The sequence below is a fragment of the Paroedura picta genome, chromosome 11, assembly GCF_049243985.1.
Source record: "Paroedura picta isolate Pp20150507F chromosome 11, Ppicta_v3.0, whole genome shotgun sequence".
NCBI lineage: Eukaryota > Metazoa > Chordata > Lepidosauria > Squamata > Gekkonidae > Paroedura > Paroedura picta.
The window spans coordinates 46,200,186-46,214,556 of record NC_135379.1 but is presented as its reverse complement, the minus strand read 5'-3'; the positions used below and the strand labels follow the sequence as shown (position 1 = coordinate 46,214,556).

Genomic DNA, 14,371 nt, shown 5'->3' with positions numbered 1-14,371 from the left:
AGAAGAAGAAGAAGAAGAAGAAGAAGAGTTGGTTCTTATATGCCGCTTTTCCCTACCCAAAGGAGTCTCAAAGCTGCTTACAATCTCCTTTCCTTTCCTCTCCCCACAACAGACACCCTGTGAAGTGGGTGAGGTTGAGAAAGCCCTGATATCACTGCTTGATCAGAACAATTTTATCAGTGCCGTGGCGAGCCCAAGGTCACCCAGCTGGTTGCATGTGGGGGAGCGCAGAACCGAACCTGGCATGCCAGATTAGAAGTCCGCACTCCTAACCACTACACCAAACTGGCTCTCAGATCTATCTATCTATCTAGCACAGGAAGGTGAATAATCTGGTGCTGTTTTCTGGACTTGAAATTAAGCCATTATTTGTCCTTTTGGAAAAACATGCTGTACGCCTATGGGTGCCAGCAAGAAACAGTGGTTGAGATCAGAATTTTTTTTTGCGGAAGAAGTCTTAGCAATCCAGCGCCCAGGCTGATTCAAATGATCCCTCCCCCAAGCAGTTGCTTTAGAATGGGGGAGGGGGGTTGTGGCTCCCCAGATAGACATCTGGAGAGCCACAGTTTGGCACCCCTGCTTTTGAAGGTCATGTTCAAGGGAACTGCTAGTGGCAAATGTTATTCCACTCCTTGGGGTCAAGGTAGGGGTTTCTTTAATGGCTTTGACCAAGTCAGTAACTCAGTAATTAGTCTTAAAAGGGGAGGGGAGTAGTGAGCAACTTTGCACCTGATTGTAAACCATGAACAGATTCTTTGTTTTAATTCCTGTGTCTGAAAGTAGTGCCCATATCCTTAGAGCCATTTCTATTTGCCTGCCTCGTTGAAGACCTTTCCCCTTTGTCCATGCAAGTCAGTGGAAGTGCAAGAGGGTCCATAATTGAGGAAACCAATTGGAGGTTAATTGTCCCCTGTCTCAGTCTGTTGTTCACAGACTCCGAGGGAGAGGGTTGTATGGCTCCTGGTATTTTGGGCAGTCCTGTCTCAACAGGTTCTGTCTGCAGCTATTATTATTATTATTATTATTATTATTATTATTATTATTATTATTATTATTATTATTATTATTATTATTATTATTATTTCGATTTATTTCCCGCCACTCCCAAATGGCTCGTGGCGGGTTACAGTGTCTTAAAACCCCATTAAAACTCCCATTAAAAGTCTTTAAAATGTCACAACATGGCGGCACAATAATAAGATCCCCTTCCTACCCCCTTTCCTAAAAAAGGGGGGGTGGAGGAGAAGGGTGCAGGGTGGTAAGGCAGCCAACATGCTGTCTGAAGCTCTGACCATGAAGCTGGGAGTTCAATCCCAGCAGCCAGCTCACGGTTGACTCAGACTTCCGTCCTTCTGAGGTCTGTAAAATGAGTACCCAGCTTGCTGGGGGGTAAAACAGTAATGACTGGAGAAGGCTCTGGCAAACCTCCCCGTATTGAGTCTGCCATGAAAACGCTAGAGGGCATCACCCCAAGGGTCAGACATGACTCGGTGCTTGCACAGGGGATACCTTTACCTAGGAAATTATTTACCCAATGATGCTTTGCTCCAGGCATAAAAAGTTTCAGTTGCCTATTTCCATACATTAAGAAGAGCTGTTTTTACTACCCATACTTCCTCACCCCACAGCAGATACCTGTGAGGTAGGTAAGGCCGAGAGAGCTCTGAGAGAGCTGTGATTGCCCAAGGTCACCCAGCTGGCTGCACATGGAGGGGTGGGGAATCAAACCCACTTTTCCAGAATAGAGGACACCACTCTTAACTACAACACCAAGCTGGCTTTTAAAGGGACAAGCTATTTTTTTCTCTAGGCCTCTTGGTGATTTTGCACATCATCGGAACTGTGCATGGTGTCCAACATCATGTTCTCTGTTTTTGGATTGCCATGTTCCTTGGGACAATCAAAGAAGATTTAAAGTTGCCCTTGGCTTTCTGAGTAATTGAGCCAGATTACTGGACACCAAACCACTCTCTGGACCTATTTAAACATGACCGTGGCAATTTCCTTTGAACCACATGGATTGAACGTCTGCTGTGCTGGCGGCAGCTGTGCTGGTAAATGTTGCAAAGCAGAGACCTGCCTAAATATACACCCATACAGCAAGGACAACTTTGTGACTGTTAATTTTTGTTTGTGCCTGGGCTAAATGATGCACCCCCCCTCTTCCACCAATTAAAAAAAATGCTTTAGCCTTATTTGTCCAGTTTGTGTATTAATGGGTTGAGCGCAGCCCCTGGTTCTTGCAATAGTTTGCAGCTGCTCTAGCCAGGAACCATCCCTTTCGTGCCCTGTCAGGTTAGCAGAGCATCTAGCTGCATGCAGCTGGCAGTCAGTCATCTGGGAAAGTACAACCATGTCCTACTTCGTGATACTAACGGATCCTGAAGCACCAAGAAAAGAAACTCCTGCATCGTGCTTAGTATGTGAAAAAGAATACGGGCCAAAAAAAGAGACCCTCTTGGTTATTAAAAGGGGGCAGGTGTCACCCCTGGAGCTGAACCAGCAGATGACTTTAGGCTGCACAGCTGGAGAAAGACTCCTGCCCAATGGACCGCATGAATGTCCCTGCACTCTTAAGTGTTGCCACAGGGCCCAGAGCAGCTCAATAGGGAGTGTTAATAGGAAAAGCAGAATGCCTGGCCTTATCATCTGGCCCCTGCATTCTGTGCGGGGGAGAGACTGGAATGGTACTTGCAAATAGCCCGTATCTCAGTTCATAAAGAGACAGAACTGTGGATGGACTGATCCTTGGCTGGAAGAGACCTTTTCCTAAATAACTAGTCATAAATAACTAGACTTCAAAGGCGGTTTTTATTCTTTGTGTCATTCTGCTACCTAAACTTTCTTTGCACTTGACATTAAAGTGAATGGAAGTTACTTGTCAGATTTCCCCCTCCACCCACTTTCCCCTATATTTGGCTTAATGGCCAGTCGAAATGGGAAACCTTTTACGGTCTGATGGAAATGATTGCAGATTTTGCCATTTACAAGCCCACATTTACTTCCCATTCATCCCAGGGGTCTCATCCTGTGCCTAGAGGTATTTTGTATTAAAATGCTGAATTCTGAATTGGGGACTTAACTGAGCTACCTCAGTTCTTTCCTGGAAAACAAAACCAGAGTCCAGTGGCACCTTTAAGACCAACAAAGATTTATTCAAGGCATGAGCTTTCGAGTGCAAGCACCCTTTCTCAGACCATGAACTGACCATCATGACAATGGGAATATGTAAGCAAAAGTTAATCCTGTTAAATTAGTAAACTGTGTCACAACATCCAAATACAGCCATATGATAATTCTTTGCTAATCAGTCCCCTCGAATTCAGTTGCTGTTCACAAAAACATAGGAGAAATAAAACTGTATATGTTAGTGACTAACGGCTTACACTTTACGATTTATTGCTTGCCCCATCCATCTCCCTCCAAGTGTGAAACATTCCTGCAGGTAGAAGCTGAGCTGGCAACTATTTTGTCCTGAGACCAGAGGGTTAAATTCAACATTATATATTACTAACAGTCATATTGTCCCAATTAAAATAAATTGTGAGGAATGTGGTTACACTAGTTAAACAAGGTTAGCATGCATAGTGAGATAAAAAAACCTATGTCCTTGTTGAGTCCAGGGTATGTCATTGTTTTGAAAGTAGCTGTTTTATTGCAAAGGCACTTCAATGGGCTTTGATACTAGTCTGTTTTCTTGTCCTTGTCCTTGTCCTTGTCCTTTTATTTTCGTGTCTTTGCAGTGGTTCTACCATGTCCCTGCTCTTTTTCTTACTTGAAATACAACTAAAGAAACCTTTTTTTGCTATGTTTAGCACTTCTGGCTAGCCTAAGCTCATATTTGAGCTTTAGCTTTTCTAACACTTTCCCTACAATTATTGGTTATTTGTTTATACTCATCCTTGGTAATAATAATAAAAATAATAAGAGTTGGTTCTTATATGCCGTTTTCTCTACCCGAAGGAGGCTCAAAGCGGCTTACATTTGCCTTCCCTTTCCTCTCCCCACAACAGACACCCTGTGAGGTGGGTGAGGCTGAGAGAGCCCTGATATCACTGCTTGGTCAGAACAGTTTTATCAGTGCCGTGGTGAGCCCAAGGTCACCCAGCTGGCTGTGGGAGTGCAGAATACAATGAAACAATCACCTACATACAGATATTTGCATTGCTCTCAATGGGATGTATATAGATAGAACAGCTTATTTTCAGTCATCATCACAACTAATGCTCTTAGTTCTACTCAACTATGACTTGAATCCAGACTAGAATTTTCATATGTGGCATGAGGAGGGGTGATTCTTGTTGATTCCCCTTCCCGTAGCAGCCCAAATCACCCTGGAATGCTGGTTCAGAGCCACAGGGTAGCTTTGTGGGGGGAAATCAGATCTCCGGTGGTGATAGTAGAGAATCATCAAAAGTTACCCTTCTTTTGCCCGGAGAAATACTAGCAAGGTCCATGTCTATGTGTGGCCTGAAGTTAGGCCGCATGGGCAAAGCATAAGGTGTAGCATAAATAAGCATAACCGTGATATTCTGAACCGTTAATTGACACTTTCCAGTATGTTCTGTGCACAGGGATTCTCCTTAACTGGCTGTGTGCTCGTGCACCAGGCTAGGTAAAGAAACAAGAATGGAATCTGGGGTCCAACCAGCAATACTTCATAGGTGCTTGATCATGTAAAATGTCAATATGAATAAAGTTGGTCTTCCACATTGCAATTCAAGAAGGGGGGGGGGGAGAGGATCAAGACACACTGAAGTCGCTGGGACATCCTGCAGGTTTCCCAACAATATCCTAGAGTTTAGGGAGGAAAAGTGGCAAACTCCATGGAAACAAAAAGACTTCTAGTTCATTTACTTCTATTTTTTCTTTGGTATCTGTCCCTTGACTACATATTCAAAAACATCCCTGGAAGTGCTGCTTTCCTCACAATCTGCATGTTTCCAAGTCCTTCTGTATTTCCTTCTTCACTTCTCCTTCTAGAGGAAAGAACCTAGAACGTGGACTCTTTCATCAATTGCCAAGGACAAGATGGGACTACCAGAGAGACATATCCATATATTACTAACTTCTTCTGGTGCCTCTGTGCATTAAGTTTCAATCAATGTTAACTGTCGGGGAACCAAGCCTAAATCGAAGAAATAAACACACAAACCTTTCCTTTAAGGATTTCAGGGTAGTTATTCATGGTGTTAATCCTGTCTTTTTCAGTTCCTAAACAGAAGTTGGCTTGGCTGAATATTACCCCAAGGCCAGCTGATGAACTTTATGGCACAGTAAAAATGTCAACCAAATTGTCCAAATCCAACAATCTTTTGTCATTAGATGAAATATTCTTTCAGAAGGGTAATTCAGCTTGGGCCATGCAGTTAAATGTTCTCTGGACAAAAACCAGGAGTTCATGCTTTATGTCATACTTGGTACACTGGAATTTTGGTCTCTTGCTGGCATAAAAAAGTAGTGGGGGTGAGGAAAATAATAACCTTCAATTTGAAGCTTAATTATTCAGGTCACATCCCATTTCCTGTTTCCTTTCCATGTAGAAGTTGCAAATGAAATTTTCCTTTCATGCTCTCTTCTATAACCCAGTAAACATTTCAAATATTCTCTGCACTGATGATAATTTATTATTCAAACCCAACTATTTTAGCAGGGCAGTTCCCACCCTTAGTGGTATTTTGGACACTTTCTGCTGATTTTCTTCCTCTTTGAGGGAACACCACATTCTCCTGCACCAGGACAACAGTTCTGGGAGGCTTCCTGAAAGGCCTCCAAATTTGAACACATTTCCTTCCATCCTTTTATTGCAGCTGGGATGAAGGACAAAATTGGGTGTTGTTGGGCAGTGTTTGGCCGTTTCAATGTTTGCGTGCGCAGGGACCATGGGTGGTGGTGATTGAATTCATGACATTTAGGCTTTGACTCACATGGCGAAGTCTACTGCGTCATAGGCCAGTTTTGGTGGGAGGACTGCTTGTTGAGATACCATTCTGGTAGGACCTCAACTATTCACAGAATTTCTGACTGCATAAGCTTTTGAGAGTCCAAGCTGACTTTACCAGATACATTCCGAAGTGAGCTTGACCCGTGAAAACTTACACCCTGGAAAAATGGATGGGTCTACAGATTAACGCCTGCCTACAACCAAACTGTAATGACTGGGGAAGGCACTGGCAAGGCCACCCTGTATTGAGTCTGCCATGAAAACGCTTGAGGGCGTCACCCCAAGGGTCAGACATGACTCAGTGCTTGCACAGGGGATACCTTTACCTTTTTACAACCATATTAATGGAGATACCAGTCTCAGTGCTGAATGGAGCTTTGGATCCAAAGGTACTGTTGCATCAGCCTTGACCCTCAACCACAGCAGGAAGTGGGAGGCAGAAAAGCCTGGTTCTTCCAGTTTCACTCTGCGCTCGGTGCTTCGGATGTAGCTCAGCTGTTCCAGAATGTTGGCAAACAGGGCCAAAGGCTCCTATGCCGTACGTTGGGCATCAGATTGTGATTTAAGCAGCCTCATCATGGGTACCTGAGCACTGAGATCAAGCTGAGAGTCATATGAGATAGGGAAACAGTTGACAAGAGAGGGGGAAAGTATCCTGTTTTTTTAATTGCCACTTGAAAGAACAACACAGCCAGAAGGACTGTGAATGCAGTGCAGTTAATAAACTTTATACGGAACATAACATCATTGATTTCAGGACTTCAAAGGAAACAGTCGGGGGGAGGAGTGTAGTGCAGCTCGGATCTAGCGGTAACCTGTTGCTAATGAGGTGGAAACTGCATTTGCGAGCCGTGTAGAAAACTATTTGTTTCCTGGGGAAATCACAGCAATTAATCAGGAGGGTAATGTGAGTTGCAGGGGGAGCATCATCCCAGGGATTGAGTGAATGCCTTGCACTGCTGAACGTGTGCATTGGACTGAGCAAGCGTTTCCTTCGTTGCCATCTGGCCAGTTCCATTTGGGGCATCGTATATCAATCTAGTTTAGCTGGGTTTGCAGGGCAAGGATGATCCCTGTGCTTGCTGAGGGCACAAGGATGGGAATGTTCTAAGCACCCATAGCTGTAACGAGCATTATGGGATTAAAGTGCAAACGTTACAAAATGTAGGGATTTTAGGGACTTTCTCAGTATCTGTATATTCATTCAGACTTCAGTGGTGAATGGGATTACCGCCATGCTTAGTAGTGCAATTCTTGGCTGTGCCCATTCTTGAAAGTATCACAATCTTTCTTGCCTCCAGTGTCTTCTCCAGCATTTTCTTCCCCTCCTGCTTGGTATTTCTAAAAATTATTCTGATGTATTTCCTTTAGAAAAAGAAGAGTAGGTACTCTGATTTTCTCTGTCCCAATTGCTTTGTTTATAATTGCCTTCCTTTCCGCTCCCCCCATCAGGCCCCTTGTGAGGTAGGTGGGGCTGAGAGAATTGTGAGAGAACTGGGACTGGCCAATGGCACCCAGCAGGCATCCTCTCAAATGAGCGGGGAATCAAACCCAGTTCTCCTGATTAACCACTCTTAACCACTATACCATGCTGTCTCCCACTTTTCTCCCCAATGGGGACCCAGAATAGTTTACATCTGGCTTTCTGAATCAGGGTTTCATGAAACCCCCGGGTTTCTTGATGGCCCTGAAAGGGTTTTCCAAATGGGTAGGAGTTATTTAATTTATATAAATGCTAGCTTCAAAGCCCGTTCCTAAGAATGGGCCTTGAAAGGGTCCCCTCCCTTGGCCCTCGGCTGGATCAAGTGGGGTGGGCGGGGGCAGGCCAGCTCATTAGCAGGCCCGGGACAGAGCTCCTTAGCAGGTAGTCAGCAGGCCAGGTGGCCCTTGTGAGCAGGCCCTGCTTAGCAGACCAAGAGGCCCAGTGTAGCAGGCCAAGAGGCCTTTGTTAGGAAGCCCAGCCTAGCAGGCCCTGCTCAGCAGGCCAAGAGGCCCTGATTAGCAGGCCCTCTAGCACGACCCTTTGCCCAGGGCCCTCTCCCCTTATCTGCCGCCAGCTCCAGGCACTGAGGTTCATCTGAGAGCAAAGAGGCTAGAGTCCAGGGACAAAAGGCAGGAGCTGCAGGGGCAGGGCCTTGATTGGCCCTATTCCAATTTGGACAGTTGGACATGTTCCACCTCCCAGGCTGTTTCACAAATATATAGAGGAACCATGGATAAGGATATATAATTTATATAAATAAAAATTCTGGGGTTTCTTGAAACTTGAAGAATGTTTTAGGGATTTCTCAGTGGTAAAACAGTTGAGAAAGGCTGGTTTATGTTGTTCCCCTCTTGTTGATTTTATCCTGACATAAGCAGAGAATATGTGAATGGCTGGAGGTCAGCTAGCATGCTTCCATGACGGAGTAGGGAACTGAACCTGGTTCTCCCAGTCTTGACTCTGTAAATATTGGCTGGAGTATCCTGAATCCCCTCCACTTGGTGTGCCCTCTCTCTGTCTTCCTACCATTCATGGAGTCATGCTGTTCCAGTTGCCTCTTTTGGGACTTTAGAACACTTGGAATGGCAGCTAGAATGCCTTTAGAATGCCTTTTTGCAATTCCAGAAAGTAGTGTGTTACTCATGGTAACTGTATATATTTCCGTAAAGGTTCTATAGGAATAGCCTCTGACATAGATATTTTACTGGCCATGATTGATTTATGGTGCTGTGGTTGTAACTAGCCTAGGTAAAATGCTTTGTTCATTGAAAAGTCCTATAGTGGTCATAATTTCAAGTGCCTGTACAATTTACAACAAATGTTCTGAAAACTAAGGTACCCAGCTAGAGAAGTAACAAGTCAGGTACCCAAGGCTATAACAGGTATGAAGGAGTCATTTACAGGACTTACCCTAGAAGGGGAAACAAGAGAACCCAACTACTTTAGCACACCACTGAAAGCTCAGGTTCTGCAGCTTCTGGTGGAAGATGATCCTTCTCTTGCATTCCTTGGGAGCGGGAGGTAGGTTGGTTCTTACTTATCAACAGCCTCACAACTTGGGGCAACTGCTCACCAGCAACAATGGAAGTAGAAACCAAGGGACTCACACTTGCAATGAAGTCTGTTCCCCTCCCCACTCATGTGACATTGGCACAGGGCCTAGCATCATCAGTATTATCATCCAAGACCAATTCACCTGCACATTCTCCAACGTGACATATGCCTGCAGTGTTCCTCTGCTATAAATGGACACAAATAGGACACTACAGATGACTACTGGTTGGAACATTGACATTTCCCTGGATGTTCAGTAAGCAACTCGAAGATTGAGTGGCTTCAGTAGAAGAGTTTCAATGGGACAGCTGAGTAAGAAGAACCGATTTTGCCGATTTTATACTATCAGACATGGACCACGATGGTTAGCTTGCCACAAGAAGTCATTGTTTCTCCTTATGTATGTCATTTGGATTCATCCTACTTTGCCAGTTCACCAGTAGCTGGGCTTGGTCCACGCCCACCAAGAGTGGATCACTTGACTAGATCCTGTTTTCATCTGTGTTCTGCAATGTAATGAGAGGGGATCTGATAACCATCTTCAAATATTTAACAGGGTGCCATATAGACAATGGAGCAGAGTTGTTCTCTCTTGCCCCAGAGGGACGGACCAGAACAAATGGGATGAAATTAACTCAAAAGAAATTCCATCTAAACACCCGGAAGAAGTTCCTGACAGTTAGAGCGGTTTCTCAGTGGAACAGGCTTCCTCGGGAGGTGGTGGGTTCTCCATCTTTGGAAATTTTTAAACAGAGGCTAGATAGCCATCTGACAGAGAGGCTGATTCTGTGAAGGCTCAAGGGGGTGGCAGGTTACAGTAGATGAGCGATTGCGATGTGAGTGTCCTGCACAGTGCAGGGGGTTGGACTAGATGACCCATGAGGTCCCTTCCAACTCTATGATTCTATGATTCTATGATTACACACCCTGCTCTGAAGAACTGGACCTTCAGTTCTCTCTCTCTCTCTTTCCCCCTCAGTTCTGCTGTTTGTAGCTTTGAGTATAAATCTGTCTGCCAGTGGAATGTACTGCTTTATGTATCTTTGGCTTGTGAAAACTAATACCAGCAAAACATTGTTAACTCTTTAACGAGACACAAGAACCTTAGCAGCTCTGGTTGATCGGGAAACTGATATCGCTTTGCATATGTACACCCTGACATTTACCATGTGTCTTCCATACCAGACTGCCTCCTCTGCCTAGGCTAGGGACTTCCAAACTCATCTCCAAATACTAGGAGAAATTTACTAGCTGTTAAGACGAGTGAGCAGTAAGGTGAGTATCACGGCACTGAGCTTCTCGATGGATCCTGGAACAGACGGCAACCACACCGGGGTAAAGCAAACCCTGGCTAGTGTGCTACAAGATGCTTCCCCTCCGACTTTAAGCAAACCAAGTAGATGTTTAAACCCTTCATCGAGGATCGAAGAACCCAGGCTCAGCTGACGCTGCACAAGCTGAACAAGTGTGACAAAAGCCAGAACACTGTGAACGCAGGGTTGTGTTTGGTTTGGGGTCATATACATCTGACATAGCTCTCTCTAAGCATCTGCATCGGCTTAGGTTTAGTATCCTTGCATATGGACATCTTCAGTGACATCTGAAAGGGGAATGCTTTACAGCAAGTCACCTAGCAAGTTGAAATAGAGGGGGGTGGGGGAATAAAAACAACGGCTGTTGTTGGAGAACTTTTCTCCTGTACTCAAGCATTTCTTGGCTAAAAATGTCTGACTTGGGTATAGTTTATTCTTGACATAAATCCCTTTGCTACTGTGCAGCAAATTCTTTATGGCAACCAACTATAAACTTTGAGTGTATATTCCAAGATTGTGATTTATATTTGACTGGTATACAACTTGCTGTCTGCTACTCTTTCCTTATTTCACGTGGACATCGGAAGGGATGCTGTGGTTTGTTCCTTTGCAAAACCCAATAGTCATATTTCAGTGGGATCCATTGTATTAACTTGCATTTTGTGAACATGCATTTCTGGAGGGAGCTATTGAATGCTGAGAAGTTGAGATGCAAATCAGGATGTCCCTTGTGTCAGCTCTTTGAAGAACTCATTAGGTAGTTTATGGAAGCAGTCCCCAACCCCCGGTCCGGGGACTGGGACCGGTCCGTAGATCAGTCGGTACCGGGCCGCGGCTCCTCCTCATCCTCCTCCCTGACTGCTGCCTCAGGGGCTGCCCTGCCACTCTGCCGCTGGCTCACCTTTGGTGCTCTTCAGCAACCGCCATGGCTGGGGTTCACCCTCGGCGTGCCACTGTGCAGCTGCTGCTGGCAACGCCCCCCAGCAGGCGGCGGGAAGTCAGGGGCGCTAGCAGGAAAGCAAGTGGAGCAGGGGCTCAGGCTGCGGCAACGTCCCTTGGCAAAAGACTACCCCCCCCCCCCCGGGCCTCAGTAAAATTGTCAAGTGTTGACCAGTCCCCGGTGATAAAAAGGTTGCGGACCACTGGTCTATGGCATGCTACATGGTTTGAGGTTGCAATATGGCAATAATAATACTGACTGACCTGACAAGGTTGTTGGAAGGTATCCCATGTGATTCGTATGATGGTGTTGTGGTTAAGGGTGGTGGCCTTTAATCTGGAGAACCGGGTTTGATTCCCCGCTCTTACTCCTCCACATGCAGCCAGCTGGGTGACCTTGGGCTCGTCACCCAGTTCTCTTAGAGCTGTTCTTGCAGAACAGTTCTGTCAGAACAGCTCTCAGCCTCACCTGTCTCACAGGGTGTCTGCTATGGGGAGAGGAAGGGAAGGCGATTGATTGTAAGCCACTTTGAGACTCCTTCTGGTAGTGAAAAGTGGGGCATTGTCATATCTGTCCTCCCACCGGAGCCAGGAGAATTGAGTTAGAAGCATGGTGAGCTCTCCCCCTTTTTCTCTCTCCTCTTTGAACCTTCCCTGGCCTTTTGGCCAAACCTTATGGCTCAGGGAAGCTCTCCCTCCCCTGCTGCGAGAACTCTGAGAACTTTCCCTTATCACCCCACGTGTCCTTGGGTGCTGGAAATTTACTGCCGAGAACAACTGTAAGGGTAGACCAGATGTCTCCGGCTATTTGCGCCCTTCTAGCTCAATAGTCTCTTCCTATGTGAAACCTCCTTCCTGCTTGAACTACCCCCTCCGTCACTCATCTCCGTCTCAGTAAATGCATCCCTTGCACCCACCTTTGCTGTGTATCACATCACCTTATAGATCCTTGCAATAAAGACCAGCTTCTTAGTACTGCCTGTGTTTGGAGCAGCTCCGTTCGAGGGGGTTGCTTATGGTCGAGCGTTTCAGCCACGGTTTGTGACAGGTGTAAAAAACCAGTTCTTCTTCATGTGAAACATACTATTTACTTAGAAAAGACATATAACACTTTTCCAGAGACTGGCTTGAGGCATCTCACAAAGGAAAGCATAATAGAAGTGCATAAAAACTAAAAAATGGAAATCCACCTAGAGCATTAAAAAAGACCACATTATTAAAAACGAATTAAAAATTGTTGTGACTTGACACCTAAAAGAGAGCATGGTGTGTGGTAGATGAGCCTCAAGTCGCTGGGTGTTGACACAGGTGCCACCACTGAAATTGCCCTACCTTTGGTTGTCCCCCATTTCACTTATACAAGTGAGCAACAGAGAGCAGGAGACCTGACCTGAATAGCCCAGACCAGCCTGATCCCATCAGATCTTGGAAGCTAACCAGGCCTAACCCTTGCTAGTATTTGCATGGGAGACCTATAACGATTTAGATGGAGTTCCTGCAAGGAATACTAGAGGTCATGACACAGATGAAGGAAATGGCAAAACTATCTCTGAATATCCCTTGCCTGCCTGTCTGCCAGATAATCTTCACATCACCTGGGCTACACTACACACTCCAGACGACAAATAAAGGCAGAGAGCAGGACCTCTGAGGAGGATCTTAACTGGTTGGCTGGACACTACAGGAGGAAGTGGTGCATCAGCTTCCCTGGCCCCAAGCCATGCAGGGCCTTTCTAGTAAGACACTTTGACAGGCAGCCTGGGCAGATCTTTCAGCACAGGGGTGACATGATCGGTGTCACCTTGACAGCCACCCAGGTCATGGTCCAGCTGAAGGTTCCTGGTGGTTTTCAAAGGCAGCCTCTAAACTGCTTTGCACATTGTAATATTGCTACTACTATAAAGATGGCTTCTGTGGCTGCAGATTTCCCCTCAAAATGTCAAAGTATCGAATCTGTCAATGTTTGTATTTGACATCTTGCTATGGTATGATATGGGACGTGGGTGAAATGCAGTGTCACAGAGTGCACTGGGATGTATTTTGTGGTCCTGTTTGGTACCAGCAATGCAGCTGTGTCACACCTCAATCTATTTAATATGCATCTTTTTGTGACATCTGCCGACACTAAGAAAGTCATTCATTTACGATCCTCTATAAAACATCATGAACCAGAGGCCACTCCCCACCCCTCCCCGCCAAGGAAATCATGCAGCGCAAATGTTTGGGAGTTAGTTGATATAATCCTTGTTGTTGTTGCTGCTGCTTTTTGCATTTGTTTCAAGGCTTTGGGCAAGAAGTCTGCTAGTCAAAAACAGAACCAGAGGGGCAGGAAAACCCTTTGCAATGTGTGGCTGCACATAAATGTTTTTTAATTAGTATCACAGCAGCCATCACCTGATGCATTATGCTTTCCTCATTGGCAGATAATCGAGGGAGACAATTCAGTTCTGTTTTTTATGCCGTAAAAGAGGCACTCAGCATATTGTGTTGGAGTTCATTTTCGGAACTTGTTACAACAATAGTCGTATAGCGATAAATCTGCTTCTCTGGACAGTTACAGCGTTCACTTAGCAAGGAAGTTCAAACCTCGTGACAGTTGTGAAGGATGCAGCACAGTGAATGCACTGGGAAATTTTCCACTGGCAACATCCCATCGGCCTAAGCAAAAACCAGGTGAAGAAGACGACGACGACGACGACGAAGACGAAGAAGAGCTGGTTCTTATATCCCACTGTTCTCTACCCAAATGAGTCTCAAAGCAGCTTACATTTGCCTTCCCTTTCCTCTCCCCACAACAGACAGACACCCTGTGAGGTGGGTGAGGCTGAGAGCTGTTCTGACAGAACTGTTCTGCAAGAACAGCTCTAAGAGAACTGTGACTAGTCCAGCTGCGAAAGGCATGGGGTATCCAGTCTTATTGGTGGAGGGGACAAGGAAGCTCTCTCCTCCTGGGTCATTTTGGAATTTGATCTTCCCGCCTGGCTCATCTGGAGAGGTTCAACTAATGAGTCTCGAATGCCCTTCTTAGTTTGGTGGGAACTGGCATTCATGTTAAGGAATCTCCCTAGATGAACAGATTTAAAATCTGACAACTTTGTCACGGTTGCCATTCTGCCAGGGCCTCTCGCTGAAGATCCC

General features: G+C 45.5%; 1 protein-coding gene across 1 annotated transcript in view; it reads left to right on the top strand.

Annotated features, from left to right (window-relative positions):
• Positions 1–14,371, top strand: part of ITGA9 (integrin subunit alpha 9) — a 237,380-nt gene that overhangs the window by 134,961 nt on the left and 88,048 nt on the right. The window lies entirely within an intron of this gene.